This window comes from Vicugna pacos, chromosome X (genome assembly GCF_048564905.1).
Source record: "Vicugna pacos chromosome X, VicPac4, whole genome shotgun sequence".
NCBI lineage: Eukaryota > Metazoa > Chordata > Mammalia > Artiodactyla > Camelidae > Vicugna > Vicugna pacos.
Genome location: NC_133023.1, coordinates 11602280 through 11621535, shown reverse-complemented (window position 1 = coordinate 11621535; position 19256 = coordinate 11602280).

Genomic DNA, 19256 nt, shown 5'->3' with positions numbered 1-19256 from the left:
TACAGCTATATAATGTAAAATATAATAACTCTGTATTATTTGCAATCTAAAAAAAAACCAAATCACTATGATCCCTATGTTGTACACCTGAAAATAATACGATGTTATGTCAACTATACTTCAATAAATTAAGAAAAAAAAAAGAGCCAACCTACCCAACATTTTCTTTCATGTATACTAGACCCATGATATTTTGTCCAATTCTGCTTTTTTATTCCTAGAGTCCCTCACACAAACCACCAGTGTGCCAGGGATTCGTTTTCTAAAAGTACCTCAAAATTTGATGGATGAGCAAATTACTACTTTCCTCTTGACAGAAGGACAAACTATCCTGTCCTGACGGGACAAACTGTCAAAGTTTTTAATATAAGAACCCCAGAAAGGAGAGCTTTCTGGCCATTCTAAGGAGCTATGAGGAAATGACAAACTAAGAAGCACGTTTCTCTCTCCCCAACCCTTAGTTCGTAAATCACATGATTTATGCTAATCCTTCATCAAGAGTTGTGTCCAATGTGATCAATGCATGCTGTTTTCTGGTAATCCTATTAGCTTAGGATAACTTTTCAAGTGAACCTTTGGTAGTAACAGTGATCATTTCTTTGGTTTCCTCAGGAACACACCCAAGGGAAATGAATGCATATGATGAACAGAAAATTGGAGTGGCCTGGAAGCGGAACACTTGGAACTCTCATATACAGCTGGTGGGAGTGTAAAATTGTATAAATACTTCGGAAAACTTTTTGGTAGCTCCTTATAAAGTGAAAATCCCACTATTCTGTGACCAAGTTAATTCCACTTCTAGGTATTTACTCAAGAGCAACAAAACTATATGTCCACTGAAAGATTTGTACAAGAATATTTATTTTGCTTTATTCATAATAGCCAACAACTCAAATGTCCATCAGGACAATGGATAAACAAATTGTGGTATATGCTCACAATGGAATACAACTCAGTAATAAATCAGGATGGACCACTGATACACACAACAACATGGATGAATCTCAAAAACATTATGGTAAGTGGAAGAAGCAAAATATAAATGAGTACAGAGTACATAGTTCCATTTATATGAAGTTCTAGAATCCACATTAATAGAAATCAGAATGGTGATTACCTACAGAGAGGGGACATTGATTATAAAGGATTGCAAAGAACCTTATGGTTTATGGAAATGTTCTATGTCCTGAATGGGGAGGGAGTTAGATGGGTGTATATCTTTATCAAAACTCATCAAACACTAAATATCTGTATGTTTCATTAGAGGTAAATTATACTTTACTTTAAAAAAAAAAAGAATATTGAGAAAAAGAAAAAACATAGCAGTATCCAAACTTACAGTTGTAAGGAATCTTGAAGATCATTTCACCTTAATCTCCTCTATTTTGATGCCAGCAAATTCCATACAATATGACTGCTAAGCTTCAACTAGAGAAAACACAAAATCATAGCCAGGTCTATTCCAGCTTCAGACATCCCCAGCTGGATCACACTACTTGGCTCACACTGGGCTGGCAGGTAACTAAACATTTTTGCCCCTACCAGCTAGGACTTCTCATGTGAACTCTTGTCAACCCTGAATGCTCTGACCCTGCTGTTCATCTTAGCATAGTTCACATTTACACTGAGCAGTAACACTTCCTCCAGCGTCTTTAGAATTCCTCCTCTATATACCACCCATGGCCCCTGGAGTTGTTGTTTTAAGTAGATTATCTTGTTGCCGATAGATGCAACCGGTGTTCCAGGTTCTTGTCCAGTCCCAGTAAGAATTCAGAGACAAGACGTAGTGGTTAAAAAAGGTAAAGTGAGGATTTATTAAAGGATGGATCGTACACTCTCAGGGGGAGAGCAGGCAGGCTCAGGTAAGTGGCTGCCCTGAGTTTTTTTGGCAAGTTAGCTACATAGGGTGTAAAAATGAATGGGCAGAATATTCACTGGGGAGGGAAGGGTTTGGGGTCATATTCCCTGATTATCATCCCAACTCCACCTTCCCAAAGGGAGGAGGGATTTTTGCCCTTATTTAGTCTGGATGGGAAGTGTCATGGCGTCGGTGCATAATGGGTACTTCTGATCTGCAAGGCTAATTTTATTGAAATGAGGGCATAATGAGCAAAAGGTTACATTCGGACACTGGAAATTCCTGCCTTTTCTCACCTTTCTCTGTTCTTCTCCAGCCACTTGTCACCCCCAAAAGCATGGTCCCTTATCAGCCCCAAGGTTCCCGCTTTTCTTTCTCTGCCCAGGGACCCCCGGTGCTTACATGAGGTGTGGTTTCCTGCATTTGGCCTGTGCCCCTCCTTTCTGCCCAATTCCTGCCATTTGGTCTGCGTCCCCCTTTCTCTGCTCATATCTAGTTATCTGTCTGCTCTAACAATCTTAGACAACTTTAGGATATTTGGGGGTGAAATCACCCAGAGACCTCTGAAAGATTAGTCTCATATAAACATGTTCTACGAAGAATACACTGTAAAGAACTTCATTCCAAGACAAGAGACAGACATCAGGAGAAAGCAGGCAGAGGACCTCGGTTGCCTACGTAAGTCGCGCAGGAAGCCATATAATTAGGCTGTCATACTTGATGAAACTAGGGTTGGGAACACAGCTCAAATCATGACTGACTGACATGGATGTTTCTTTCCTCTCTCGTGCGATGCTGCAGTGCTAGCTTACACCCAGACAGCTGCTGGGGGAACCAAGGCAGAGCCGCGACCCCGTCCCCATGACTGGGCTTGAAGGTCCAGAAAAAGTCAAATAATCCCATTAAGAGGGCAGAGGGAGCACTGTCGTCCACAAGGGAAAAAAGATACGAATATACTCCTGGAAAATAATGCGATTTAATCAACCCTCTCCTTCAGAAATATGAAATATTTAACCTTTCTGATTTTCAGTTTTTGTTTTGTTTTCTAATAAATAGTAAAAAATAAAGCTTTATGGATACACACAAACGAATATTAAAATCCTATTCATTTCTCACTATGATGCTACTGGGTAAGGCGGAGAAAGAGAGGAAACAGTTAAAGAGACAACCAAAAGGTGAGCTGCGGACGGATGGGAAAGATCTGCACATTTCCATGTTCCCAATATCTGAAAGCAACTGCAGCCAAGGATTTTGCTGATATACATTAATTTAAGCTTAAAGACTCTTGTCTTTTATTTATAATTCTCTTGCTTATTAAACTACATGTTCCCTGCCTCCACAATAATAATAGCACCCACTTACTGAATGCTTACTATCTGCCAGTCACTATGCTGAGCGCCTCAGAAGGACTCTGTCTGATAAGTCCTATTATTGTCCCCACTTTACGTGTGAGGAAGCTGAAACTCAGAGAGGTGAAATAACTGGAGTATATCTCGGTAATAGTAGGGCTGGGACTTGTACCCAGACAGTATACACAGTGAGCCCGAACTTTCCACCACCACCTTACACTGCCCCTAGGACCCAAACCCCAGCATATCTCGATTGTGGGGAACACCAATGTCTCTTCCAAAGGTGTGCAAGGAAAGATACAATGGAAAATTGTCAAATCTCTCAGAGCAAAAGAAAGTAGTATCTCAAGGTAAGTTTTTAACCTTTACACATGCCCATGGATACATGGCAAACAATGAAAAGAATCAAGGGGATGGCTAAAAATTACCAGTTCTACTGAAAGCAAAATAAAAGAGTTATAGCATTTTCATCTTAATCCATTTTTCTGTTGGAGTAGAAGAATTGTCAAGTAATAATTGATTATAAATTCAAAACAGACACAGACTTTAAAGTTAAATGAACCCAAACTAAGGGGGAAAAAAGCATCTGGTTGATGAATCACTCAGTTCAGCTCTTTGTCATGTATTATCTCAGTTCTAGTACATCCTTCTGATGGTCACATCTGCATCATTCTGAACAGCACTGTCTGGACTCACTGTCTATCATTATCACCTAGGTGCTCCAGCTATTTACCTCTAACTCTTCCAAATCTGCTAAAAGAAGACAAAGACTTTCACACTGAATTTTATTTTTTTAATTCTGTCTCAAAGGCCTCAGTACTTCTCCTTAAGGATTTTGACTTTCGGACGACGGTTTATCAAAGTATAATAATTTAAAATGTTTAAAACATGACTCATACAAATAGAAAGTGAGCATGGATCACAAACTTATTTCTCTCATTAACCAGAAAATAAAGCTGGTGCAAAGGATAATGAGAGACTGAGTATATACAGAAACTGAAAGAAGGAATGCAGGAATAAGTTTACTAAATTCGATACAAAAAGTACTCAATGTCCTACAGAGTAACAGAAATGTAACCTTTGGGGTTATCTCTATTTAACTGGACAGAAATTGTTTATGTCTCAATTAGACCAAAAAAAGTTCCAAGTTATCATATAATTTCTCAGAGGCTGGGCTCTAATCAAGAGCAAACAGTAAATCAAAGGTATGATGCCCTCTAAAATGAAATAATGCTTGGATGGGCCAGTTAGGAAAAGCTTCTGTATATCAGTGAAAGGACATACAGTCATCTTTTTGCCTTATTTCCAAGTTTTTGATAATTTTTCTGAACAAATTTTATGTCTAAAAAGTATTTGATTAGCAATAGGAATGGAATTTCAATTTCACAGACTTCAAAATTCCCATGAGCAAAAGTATTATTTATAGAACCTACTTTGATTTATGATTCTGGACTTCCAACCTAATCCCTGGCAACCAATTTCTTCTAGATAGTGTTGGGTAAATTCACACCCATCCTGTAAGCCATCATCAAATTTGATATTAGAACCAAATCCCAGTTTACATCTAAGCTCTCTCTCCTCTCTTCCCTGGCACTGATTCTAAAGCCTGAAGGAGACTGAAAAACAACAAGCCAAGAGTCTTTAGGGGGAGGATACAATCTACTTTAGAGCCACTCTGCCTTAATTTCCTCCGTGTTCACTGTTGATGCCTTGTTGCGTGTTCTTTCTGGAAGGACTATTGACCTTGGAGGCTCTGGAAGGTTGTACAATCGGTTCGTACCTACACAGTGCCTTGTTTCAATTCACCTTCACCCCTAAGCAGACTTGTGTGGCTCAGAAATGCTTCACAGAGGACACCATCCTTGACCTGGCCCTTGCAGTATATATACAACTCAGAGGCATGGAAAGAAGAGTTGAAGGCATTCCACAGAGGAATAAGATGAGCAAAGGCATAGAGTGAGAACAAGAATGCAGTGACTGTGGCTCGATTAGAACCAGGGTTGGGGGATGTGAGAAATAAGAGTGACGAGGAGGGGGTGTGGGTTATACGACGTAAGTAGAAGGTAACATTTGTTGAGTACCTACTATGTGTCAGGCATTTTTCAGTCTCATTTTGCAATGCCAATTTGAAACATTATGCCTTATTCCCCAAATCAACATGTTAGAGAGAGAACTTTCACAATTAAAATATAGAATCTTCTCCTAAGATTATATGTTTTCTATTTCCCTTATCAATAAACCACTGTCAGATGCCAATTTTTCCAGAAAATTTGGCCTGAGAGTGGCCTCAACTGTAAACTAAACACAACCTATGCTCTGAGGCCTGTGTCTTATGTGAAAAATCATGCGTAAAATTGATAGTCATCACAAATAATCACTAACCTAGCTAATGTTTACTGAGCAATTATTATGTGCCAATATTGTCCCTTTCAATCCTCACAACAACCCCGTAGGGTAAGTACTACAGTCAATTTCCATTTTGTAGAAAAGGAGTCTGTGAAGTAAAGACATAAGCAACAAAGGCAAGGTCCCGGAGTCGGTAAGTGGTGGCACTAGGATTTGAATCCATGCCTCTGACTCCACATTGAAGAGAAATCTATGAAAGAAAATCTGCTGCGATGGCTACATGATGACTGTGGCTCTTCCGGGCCTTCCCGCTTAATGTGCACCTGTCTCCCTGCAACCTCACACGTCCCACCTCCACCCCCCCTCCCCAGTCTGTCCAGAAGCCTGGCAAAAATTGCTGATGAAATTGCTCTAGCTGAAATAATAAAGGCAGAACATCTCAATGAAGCATAGTGGTGAAAGAGAGAGGAAAGGAGTGAAGAGACCAGTAAAGGGCAGTGGATCCAGTCAGTTGTTAGGCTCAGATTATGGAACTAGACTTCTGGAGTCCAAGTTCCAGCTTCATGACTTACTAGTTGTGTGACCTTGAACAAGTTACTTAACCTCTCCATGTTTTTGTTCCCGATCTGTCAAATGGGGATAATGATACACCCCACCTGAAGGTCCTTATAAGAACTAAATGAGCAAATTATTTGTAAAGCATGTAAAACAGTGCCTGAGATGTTTACAAACAGGATGTGAAATAGAGAACCAAATGCAAGACTAGATCTGTAGACCTTCTTCAGCCAAGGAGATAGGGTTTCAAAAGGCTGCCTGTCAAAAGCTTTGTTCACAAATCTAAAGCAAAACTACACCAAGGGTAGCAAGCAGCATGCGTTGGGGGCAGGCATAATTAATTTGCTTTGGTTCTAGCAAAGCAGCACTGGCATGGATCATAGCGTGTGTCTCTGAAGTTCAATAACAGAAAAGCTGAGTACAAGTGTTCAGTAAAGAAGGCTGAGTATCTCCCTGCAGTAATTCAGTTCTCCTAGCGGGTGATGCATTCATTGTGCTGACTGAAAATGGCCAGTCAGCCATATGAGATACTACTTCCAAGGAATGGGAATTATCCCTCTTTGGATAACATCCCATCAAAACTGTGTAGTGGGAGTCATAAAATTACTGGATTGTATAGATCTCATTAAGTAATTGAACAGGGACGAGATTGGTGGGCTGAGTCTTACCACCTTAAACCAGATCCTCCTATTTTTTTTTTTTCTCCTAAAGATTTCTGCCTTCTATCCAAGCTAGATAATGCCCTTTCCCTTTTAGGGACCCGTTTTTCATAAACCTCACTGTGGCATCATTTTATCAAGCAACAGACTTAATGACACATAATGACTTGCGTAGATGGATGCTTCTATGAGTCCCTTAACTGTGTATGATAAAAGCACGTGTCCTCAGACACAGTACACAGTTGTTCTGTTGCTCTGCTGCCACTATTTGTCTTTTGCTTCCTTTTCAATGATTGCTTCAACTGCTTTTCTTCATCAATTCTTTTTGTCTCAGATCACTGCTAAAAGCCAACGCTGCCGCCCTGTGCAGTGAAATAGGTTCTAACAGGTGTAGCTATTACAGAATATTGGGGAAAGTAGGTTGCTTGAAACCAAAATAATTTTTGGTTCCACGAAGTTTGTCTAGATTCAATTTAACATTTAATTGTTGTGTCAAATGAGGAAAATCTTCCAGCAAAATTTGAAGTTTATAGAAATATTAGCTATATTTTTATCAACTTATTCTTTTTTCACTAAAACACAGATTTTGCTGTTAAAAATGTTTTCTACATCTTTCAATGTGATATTCTTATCTCAGGGCCAAAATCTTCTTCAGATACCTTAATTTTAAAATGTATCAATTGGCAAATTAAGGCAGATTCATTTTTCAGACTGGTAACCTATTAGAAAAGCATCTACCTCTTCCTTAGGTTCTGTTTTTCCCTAGTTTTCTTTCCCCTTTCCTTTTACAGCTGGGATTTTTCTGTAGGAGACTTTCCTTCTTGCCACTTCCCCTCAACACACATAGAACACAAAGGTTCTAAAGAGAGCATTTAACTTGATTATAAGCAAAGAATCCCAACAGGAAATTATGTATAATTTCATGTTACTACTAATAAACACCAGGTGTTGCTTGTCTTTTGTAAAGGGATTATTCGTACCTCATGTTTTACCAAAATTACCCTATGTGAGGCTGTTTGGTTGCTAAGTTCCTTCTTAATATTATGTCACAAATATCCAAGACAGCTAACTGTAGCCCCTACAAAAGATGCAATTCTTTGTTTTTTGACTATCATGCTGCTGATTCACCATCAACACACAATTGGTATTATCTTGTCAAATAGTTACTTGGTCCCATTTGTGATAAAGACATACAGATGTGCTCCTTAGCTAGCTGATGCCAGAGGAGCAGGCTGTGTCTATTTGCTGTTTTCAAGAAAAGCCAAAGGATCTAGAAAACTTTCTAACAGAAACTTTGCCTTATATAATAAGCAGAACTAGTGATTCTTAGTCCTGGGATTTCAAATGTCTGTTTTTCTCTAACTGCCTCAAGGTGTGTCATGAAAGCTTTTAAGAAATTAGCAAATGAAATTAACTTTAGTTCAACCTAAACTTGGTTCGATGTCTTCACTTTGGAGGTAGTATATCTATTAAATTAAATTAAATATGGTGGAAAAATTAGAAGATAGGAAGAAAAATCCTACTTTTCCTCTGCAGTAGAAATAGATACTGATTTACTAAAGCTTAGAGGAATATAAAATAAACAAAACAAAAGCAAAAATAACAAACTTGATATATCCATAATTCAGTGTTGAAAGTTCTAACCCTATTCTATCCTCTGTAGACTATAATCCCCAAGACTGAGGCATGCTGCTGTAATCACTTTGACTTACTGGAGGAAATGAGCCTACGGTGAGACTGCAGTTATCAAAAAATAATCAGGAGTAGAAAATGTTTTTTTAATATTAAATAATATTCCAAATGTTAAATATTAGAACAACAGGCAGGCATCATGGATATCCCCCAGTCTCCCAGGTTTTGATGTAAGCAGGGATTTGCCTTAGCTTCAAGTGATCTTTGCTTTACCCAGAGATGTAGAAACACCAAAATTAAACAGTCCCTTTTATCTTGATTGTATATGATATCAAATACTCCTAGGCTCATCAACAGACCTAAGGTATATACTGAGATAAGTCATCGATGAAACAGACTTATCATCCCATGGTACCCCTAGGTTAAAAGAAAAAAAAAAATATATATATATATATATGACATGTGACCCAAGAAGAATCTGGTTTGTGCTGAATTCTGCTTTTTGCAGGATTTCATCACACTAATTCTTAAATCAACACTTCTATTTAAACATTTTCTAGCCTTCTTTCCTGTGAATATTTTGGTATACTGGGAGAGGGAAAAAACCAGTTTTTACAAGATAAAAACATTAGTATTCTCAACCAAATAAAAGATGATATAATTTTCATTACTTATTATTTTCAAAATCCTTGATATTTGTGTGAACTCAGCAAGGATCTTAAGCCAGAATAAGATAATTATACAGCCAACAGATACAAGCTGAGCAGTGTCTCATCAGGGACTCATGATGGCTCCAGAAATGTGTTTCAGGCCTCATATGTCCAAACAATAACTGACAGATGATGTGTCAAATTTAAAAGTGACACACATTCTTTGCCATCTTGAAGTAGAGTCTATTTCACCACTAACCCTCTGGATCTGGGCTGGGCCGGAACTGCTTTACCAACAGAATAACAGAACACAGCAGAAATGATGCCTTTAAGAGGCCTGGAGGCTTCTGCTTTCTCTCTTGGAAGCCAACTGCCACATAAGAAGTGCAACCACCCTGAGCCCATCATGCTCTGATAATCCCAAGCCATGTGGAGAGACCCCAAAGAATGAGACACTACATGGAGAAAGAGCCCAGTGAGCCCCAGGCACCCAATAAGGGGGTGAAGAAGCTCTTCGGGAAGTGGACTCTCTACCCTCCACCCCTCTTCCCCCGTCCCCACCCCTTCCCTGCCTCAGCCAAGGACACAAGAAGTAGAAAGGAGCTGTCCAGCTAAGCCCTTTCTGAATTCCTGCCCCATAAAATCATCATCAAAGTATAATGGTTGTGAAAAGACAGTCTCTTCAACAAGTGGTGCTGGGAAAACTGGACAGCTACCTGTAAAAGAATGAAATTAGAATATTCCCTAACACCGTATACAAACATAAATTCAAAATGGATTAAAGACCTAAATGTAAGACCAGAGACTATAAAACTCCTAGAGGAAAACATAGGCAGAACACTCTTGGACATAAATCACAGCAAGATTTTTTTTTCAAACCAGCTCCTACAGTAACTGAAATAAAAGCAAAAATAAATAAGTGAAATCTAATAAAACTTAAATAAAACTTTTGCACAGCTAAGGATACTATCAACAAAACAAAAAGACAACCTACAGAATGGGAGACAATATTTGCAAATGATGTGACCAACAAGGGACTAATTTCCAAAATATACAAACAGCTCATACACTTAATATCAAAAAAACAAGCAACCCAATCCAAAAATGAGCAGAAGACCTAAACAGACATTTCTTCAATGAAGACATCCAGATGGCCAACAAGCACATGAAAAGATGCTCAACATCATTAATTGAAATGCAAATCAAAACTACAATGAGGTATCATCTCACACCAGTCAGAATGGCCATCATTAAAACACAAATGATAAATGCTGGAGAGGGTGTGGAGAAAAAAGAACCCTCCTATACTGTTGGTGGGAATATAAATTGGTGCAGCCACTATGGACAGCATGGAGATTCCTAAAAAAAATAAAAATAGAGTCACCATATGATCCAGCAATCCTACTTCTGGGTATATATCCAGAGGAAGATATGATTTGAAAAGACACATGCAACCCCAATGTTCACAGCAGCACTATTTACAATAACCAAGACATGGAAATAACCCAAACGTACATCAACAGATGGCTGGATAAAGAAGATGTGGTATATACACACAACAGAATACTACTCAGCCGTAAAAAATAAAATAATGCCATCTGCAGCAACATGGATGGACCTGGAGATTGTCATTCTAAGTGAAGTAAGCCAGAAAGAGAAAGAAAAATACCATATGATGTCACTTATATGTGGAATCTAAAAAAAGGACACAAATGAACTTATCTACAAAACAGAAAGACTCACAGACATAGAGAACAAATTTATGGTTACTAGAGGGTAAAGGGGGAGGGAGTTCTAAATTTGCACTTCTTGAGAAGTGATGGAAATGTTAGCTATCTTGATTGTGGCGGTGGTTTCATTGGTGTATACATCTATCAAAATTCATCATATTGTACATCTGAAATATGTGTAGTTTACTGTACAGGAATCATATCACAATAAAGGTATTAGAATTTTTTTAAAAAGAAAAAAAGTTGTTTTAAACCTCTAAGTCTTAGGGTGGTTTTCTGAAACAAATGGATAAACTAAGAAATGATTCATTTTGCATTACTGAAGCTCAGCTTTATAATAACTTTAAAAGCAAGGGGGAATTAAGCACAAATTGGACCCCCCCCCATAGACTAGTAAACGAATACCAGAAGAATTATTCCTTTTTAAGCTAAATGTGACTTCACTTCTTATCTAGTCTAATCTAGTAAATGAAGACACTAGATTTGAGGCCCTAGCACAGAACATATTGTCTCCACTCAGCTGCAGGGCTGGTTGACAGCAGTGCTGTAGGGAAAAGTGGCACCCCCAATAGCCTTTATCAGGAGGTTTCATGTTGAAAAAAAGTAACATGATATATTACATTTTTAATAATGACAGAAAGAAGAGGGCATGGAGAAGTTTCAGAATTATATGACTTCAGAGATTGCCTATGGAAAAAAACACCTATAGAAGACTGGAATGGACAGAGCCATTGATTTCTTTAACCATATTTACTGAGTACTGACCTTGTGTCAGAAATCTGTAGACATACAAAGGGAAAACAACCATTCCTGTCTTCAAGGAGTTTACTCGCTAGGTGGAGAGACAGGTAGGTAAATAATTACATTACTATGTGATAAATCCAAACCCAAAGTGTGGGTCCAATGAAGCAGGCTGAAAGCAAGGAAAGGCCTGGTGTCCATTATATTAGGTTAGGTGATATGAAATTGACAGTGTTCAACTGAATTTGATCCATAAATATGGTAATTTCTTACAGTTTCACTTAATAGCTTGGTATATCAAAAACATAGTATGAAGAGGGAGAATGTTGGACAATAAGGTTGGAGAGATAAACAGGGCCATTTTGGATTCAAAAACAAAAACCAAGGCTCCCTGAGTGTCAAACTAATGAGAGTGCTTTTTATAATAGTGCCTAGGTGCCAGCAGGGCCACACTCACTCCAAAGGCTTTATAATGGAGGAGACATTAAGTCTGCTTAGAGGAATAACAGGAAACTTTCACCTTGGAAAAACCACCCTTTATTGTGGCTCATTTAAAACAAAAAAGAGTCTTTGCCATTTAGAGATATATTCTGAGATAGTTATGGATGAAATGATACAATGTCTGCTTCAAAATAAGGCAAGAGATAGGGGAAACTGACGGAAGTAGAGATGAATCAAGACTAGCAATGAGTTGATAACTGTTGAAGCTGGGGCAATGGGTACATGGGGGTTCATTACACATGTTGTCTTCTTTTGCATATATTTTAAATTTGCCATAGTTGCCAAAAATAAACAAACACACACACACAAAAGGAAAACATAAAAGGTAGAAAACAAAGAAGGAAAGCAAGCAAGCAGGCACCCTTGCTGCAATATGGATCAGTTTTGTGTGTTTTGAGGGTTGTGTTAGTTTCCCAGGGCTGCCGTAACAAATTAACACAGATTTGGTGACTTAGAACAACACAAACCTACTCTCTCATAGTTTTTGAGGCCACAAGTCCAAAACCAAGGTGCCAGTAGGGCCACGCTCACTCCAAAGCCTTAGGAGAGTATCCCTCCACGCCTCTTTCAGTTCCTGGAGGCGCCTTGAGTTCCTTGGCTTGTAGACACAGCTTGAAGACACATCACTCCAATCTCTGCCTCTTTCTTCATATCGTCTTCACCTCTGTGTTTCTGTGTCCTCTCCTCTTCTTATAAGAACACTAGTCATTAGACTAAGGGCTCATTTTAAATCTAGTAAGATATTATCACAAGATCCTTAGCTCTATTTCCAAATAAGATCACATTCTGAGGTTCCCAATAGACATGAATTTTAGGGAGACACTATTCAATCCACTGCAGGGGTATAAATTGGGACTGAAAACTGAAACTGAAGACAGGAGGCAAATTAGCAAACCATTAAGTAATAAAGTTCAAAATGAGGAAAGTCAGAGCTAAGGTATTGCCTGGGGGATTCAATTGGGTTTTACATGCAGGTATATATACCACAGTTGCTGTTACAGGCAGTGAGTTAATGATTAAGGTAAGTTCAGGAAGCAGTAGGAGGCCAAAGGGGACCCTAGAGCCAGCTGGAGGAAGGGCTGGTTAGAGAAGGTTTCTAAGAGATCATCAAGTGTTGATAGGCAAAGGAAAAGGGAGGAGGCTTCACTCCAGAGGACAGCTGGAATAAAGACACAGAAGTAAAAATCAATGCAATGGCATGTTGAGAAAACTATAAACAATTTGGTGTTGCTGGAACGTAAAATGTAAAGCAAAGAGAAGCAAAAGCAGAGGCTGAAGTAGGAGGCGGGGGTCAGATCAAGGACAGCTATGGAAGCCATGTTAATGAACTGGGACTTTTCTTGCCGGTTATGTGAAGCCATTTAAGGCTTTAGGCAGGTGAACGGCATGGCCACATTTTCCTCTTAGAACAATTCATCCAGCAAGCAGCATAAAGGGTGGATTTGAGGCAGGGAATTTAAGTAGGATGCACCTATGGTCCAGGCAAGAGATGATCAGGGCTTGAACTAGGGCAGCCATTATAGATTTAGAGAGAAAAATGTGGAATCAAGAAAGGAAAGCAGCAGGATGTGGCAATTCATGGTGTAGGGGAACAAACTTGCCACCCCAAAATGTCTCTTTGGCATGCAGATTATTTCAAGCTGAAAACAATAAAAGCCTAAAAGACTCAAGAAGAAACTTTGGCCTTCCCACCAACTCCCTGAAGAATTGAGCTATCACCAGAGATATCTGCAAAGAATAAGAGCTAGGTGTGGTGGGGAAACTCAAAGATCAGAGTCCACTCTATGTCCCATTATCTCTGCAGGGTCAAGTAAAAATTTATTTACAAAATATTTGTTTTTCCATCTCCAAGTTAATTGCCTTCCTCCCCTAAGAAGTCCCAAACCCCCACCCCCGACATAAACTTTTGTCTTCACCCAAAGACAGTATTTAAGGTAAAGGTTTTGGCCATTTTGGCAAGTGACTCAGTTTTCCCGGGTCTCTCTCATCTATACATGTTATTAAAATTTGATTTTCTCTTGTTAATCTTTCTCATGTAAAGTTAATTTTTAGACCAGACAGACGAACCTAGAAGGGTAGAAGAAATTTTCTTCCCTTCCAACAATGGGATGTTGCGGATCAGGGTAAGAGAAGAATCAAGGCTGCCAACCAGAATGGGTGATGGGCAATGGCGATGCCACCCATTGAAATAGAGAATCCAGGAGCAGGTTTGCAGCACAGATGAAAAGGAGTTAATTTTGTAATACTGTGAGTCTGTGAGAGATAGTCAGAAGGTGGGGTATATACACTAGTCTGAAACTTGAAGGAAGGATCAAGGTTAGAGATACAAACATGTAAGGTATCAAGATATTAAAGGGGGTCAAAACTGTGGGAGTAATTAAGATTTCTAAGGTAGAAATTGCAGAACGAGAAGGGAAGTGGGCTAAGTTTGGAACTTAATATTCAAAAGAGGCATATTGAAAGCCAATATACCATAAAGATGGCACCACATGTACATGGGAAAAGAAAAGTTATTTAATAGATGACACTGAGGGAAAATGGCTCACTAATGAAGAAAATAAAACTGTACTAATACACAAAGATTGATTAAAAAACATTAAATATTAAACTATAAACTTAATAGATGAAAAACTAAGAGGATATCTTTGAAAATTAGGAGCTCCTTAAATAAAACTTCAAAAGTGAAAATAATAGGGCAAAATAATGTGATTTGTTTGATTTAAGGGTATCTGTTCATGAAAAACAGCATGAATAACATCAATAAACAAATGACAGAATGGAAGAAGATACGTGCAATGTCTAAAAGTGACAAGGAAGGAACATCCAACATTTTCAAGAAACTCCTAAAAATGAATTAGAAAAAGGCAGCAAGCTCAATGGTATATAGGCAATTTACAGAAATCCAAAGCCAAAGGGCCAACAATATGAAGAGATGTATAAATCCATTAGCAACCAGAGAAATGTAAATCAGCAAAACAATGCTCTAAGGGTGGACAATTGCTGACAACAATAAAGCAGCTGGAAAACACCCAGGGGAGGCAGAATATAGAGATACAGGGATCCTCATGCACTGCTGATGGGACAACTGGTCAACCTGTTCTCTATGGCCATCCAGCAGAATTGTGCCAACTGGTACAACTTCATAAACTTGTTTAAGACTACTAAACATTGATAAAACACACACTATTTGATCCATACATTCCTTTTCAGGAATCATTCTGTGGGGGGATTAAGAACCTAACAAGTGATAAAAGTTGCTGTTTAAGAATAGATACTATAGCATCATTTACAATCTAAAAATTGGTAAAAACTTAAACGTCCATCAATAGGCACCTGGTAATTATAAAATACTCATACTTATAAACAAAAAGTACACTCAGGTTGAATGCAAAGCACAACTTAGGGGATAAAGAAGCAATCTGACCAGTCTAGATTCCCACATTTTAGTTATGGTATAGATCTCTATAACAGCAGTTGGCAAACTTTTTCTGTAAAGGGACAGAAAATATACATTTTAGGCCTTGCAGGCACATGGTTGCTCCCACAGCTACTCAAGTCTGCCACTGTAGTGTGAAAGCAGCCACAGATAATACATAAATAAATGAGCACAACCGTGTTCCAATAAAACTTTATTTATAAAAATAGGCAGCAGGCTGGATCTGGCCCACAGCTGTAGTTTGTTCACCCCTGCTCTATAGAATAAGGAGATCTTTGTAAGCCCTAGTTCTCTAAGCAGTTAGTTACCCTTGGCAACTTCTGTCTTCTATTCTATTTCACCTCAGTAAGAATTAAATAGCATATGTGAATACAAATGAACTACTAAATGATCTAAAAAGATAGCCTGCTTTTATCATTTCTACGTGTTTCTATTGTTACACTTATTTCACTCCAGCCTTGTGACCCGCCTCTGAAGGCAAGTATTTGATGTGATTTTACCTTCTGTTAAACATTCACAAATCATTCTACACAATGCTGGTCTTTGTTCAGTCTTGCACTTGATCTTAGCCAAAAGGCCAAGAAGCGATGGTCTTTGTTCAGTCTTGTAATCATGAGTTTTATCAAAGTCTATTCAGATCATTCCTGGATTATTCTCATTTTTATAATTTGTAAAGCTGGGCAGTCAGACAGATCCCTATGCTTAGAAGAACTCTACATTTAGTATAGAATTAACAGGTACAAACTACTGTACAAAAATAGATAAGTAGCAAGTAACTATACCCAATATGTTGTAATAACCTATGATGGGATATAATCTGCAAAAAACCCGAATCACTATGCTCTACAGCGTAAACTAACACAATATTGTAAATCAACTACACTTCAATCGAAAAAAAAAAAAAAGAGAGAGAGAGGAAGAAGGAGGAGAAGGAGAAGAAGAAGGAGGAGGAGAAGGAGAAGAAAAAGAAAGGGGGGGGGGAGGAGGAGGAAGAGAAGAACTCCATGGGGGAGACCCAGGAAAACTGGATAACTTCTGAAGCCATCACCTTAAATATCATCTCCAGCCAAAGACAATGTTTTGTCTTTGGGTGGGGGAGGCCAGTTATGGGAGGTTATTAGGCAAAGCACAGTAAACAAAGATAAGGTTGTATACAGATTTAAATTCTTGCCCTCTCTTTCTCGTACAAAGAGGGAGACATCCTTATCAATGGAGGTTTCCCTTATAACCATGAATGTCTCTTACAAAAGGGTAATTTCTGCTTGGTTTCAAGAACTTCTCCTGTGTCTGCTGTTTATTGAAAATAACCAGTTGAAGATAATCTGTATCCCAAAGAGGCATATTTTGGGGTGGCAAATCTGTTTCCCTTCATTGGTTTAATGTTCTGTTGTTGCTGTCTTAAAATTCTTAACAATTTTTGTACAAGGGATGCTACATTTTCACAAATTATGTAGCTAGTCCGGCTCTTATACAACAGGAAGAAAAATTAACTTTCCATTTCACATTTATAATATCTCCAAGCCACACAAATACCTGACAGTAAGAAAACTTAAATAACCTTTATTCCTATGTATGGCCTCACAGAAATGTTTCCTATATTCTTTCATCTCTTGAGTCTGGTTTGCCTGAAGAAAATTAAAAGGAAGAAAGCTCTTTAAATTATGTTAGGTTTATGGACCAACCCCCTCAAATTGGCAGAAATAAATAGCAGAGTTACAGATGCTCAACTGTAAATATTAATGAGTATTTCTGTCCTCTTACTGGAAATATAAAAAGACTTGACCCATAAAGGTAAACTTAATAAATATTTTTTAGTGTTATGATAGTATTGAGAATTTAAAACCAAGTCATAATTATATACTATTTACATAGTTATAAATAGCTTAGTTATTTTGTGGCCAGAATACAAATACATACTGTCAAAGTACTAAATGAAACACTTCCTAGGAATTTACCCTGCTATTCACATAGAAGGCAAAAACTGTGCTGGTCTGAAGGCTTCAGTACTCTCCTAATAACTGTCTGGCACACAGAGGAGGATCAGTTGATTGTGTCTGCCCAGGAAGCAAGCGTGAGCAATGATTGGTTCTATCTTAGAAAAAGAGAGAAAGTGCTGGTGGGACACATGCATCGCCTAAGAGCAGTGGAAGGCCCAGTGGTTAGCCTTTGATTTCCAAACCATGCTGACTGGCTTCCAGCACGCTGCAATTAGGGATTCAAAAGCAAACAGACAACTGCATTTTTTAAGGTGGGGAAGGCACTACTCTTTGTCTTATTTACCATGGGGATGAAGCACTCCTCTTTTGAAGAAAGCATATTTAGATACAATGAGCCAATCTACTTTTTGTAAGTAAGAGCTTACAAGTCAAGGAAAGACAAAACAATATGACTTCAATAGTGTTTTACTCAATACAAAACTGTTTAAAGTTAAGTTTCTACAGTTAGGTAGCCCTATATTTGCTAGTGACACTGCCCCAGAAATGTTACCCTAAGATTCACCCCTGCCTATATTTATGTCCCAAAGAAAAGAATGCTCTAACCTAATTACAGAATCATATACTTGTACTTAACATATATAAGCACATATATATATATATATACATACACATACATATATTCACACACATAGTAGCTGTGAATGTTTCCATTTTTCCTGACTATGTTACATAAAAAGCAGTGCTCAGCCATGGCTATTTCTTTACAATTTATAATATTCCCACTGCTTGCTGTATGCATACCCAAGTAGCATTTCTAAAATTTATGCGGGTATTTCCCTTCTTTCTACTCCAGAATTTTCACCATTTACCTTAAAAATGTTAACTCTTCATGAAATCACAAATAATGTCCATTTAAATGATTACAAGCCTTTAGCTGAAACACAGTCTAGAAATTTTTTTTTTACAGCTTTGGAAATGTAAGCAGGACTCCTTGCAAATTGATTCAAATCAGTCAGTTTTGAATATTTAAAACTTTAAACTATATTGGAGCTTTTAGGTCTTGAGATGGATTCATTCTATCATTTATTTTAGAAACACAAGTTTCTCTGTATCTCATGGCTGGTTAGTTCTATTCTAGGACTCTTATTTTTCAGTAAAGCTGGCAAAAATGAGCAACTTTCATCTTGTCTTTGTGGGGAGTCCTTGCTTTCTGAAAAGTCATTTTTAATCTGGCATTTTCTCCTCTAAACTTTCCTTTAACATCATAGTGCATCATGCCAGTATAATGTCATGTAGCTTCTGAGTCTTCAAAAAATGGTTTTTGTTTTATTCGTTTATGTTTAGTATTTTATTAGGTTTTAGGTTTTGAAAATGACTACTCTGTGTATGATACACCAGAATTTTTGATAAAGTAGCACACATTTGCTAATCAGGCCAGATAATAAAGAAGTGCTCTATTCCCATAAGAAATTACAGAAGTCAAACACTCATTTTCATCATTTATGCTAAAGGGTAAATTACGTAGGCTATTTTTTTTTGTTTTTGCCTCTGGCTCAAAATTAATTTCTGATAGAAGCAGAGACTTGATATTTTTAAGATATTGACTCTTTCCATTGAATAAACAGATACATCTTAAAGTTGATTCCAATTCTTTGTGCTCTGCTATGGACTTTTAAAATTTTCTTCATATAGATTCTGTACTACAAATAGGTTGGAAAAGATTTTTAAATATCAAATCACTATGTTGTACAAGTGAAACTAATATAACATTGTAAATCAACTATACTTAAATTTAAAAAAAAAGATTTTTAAAGAGAGAGATCAGATCCCCAGTTAACTAAAATTAATTTTGAGCCAGAAGC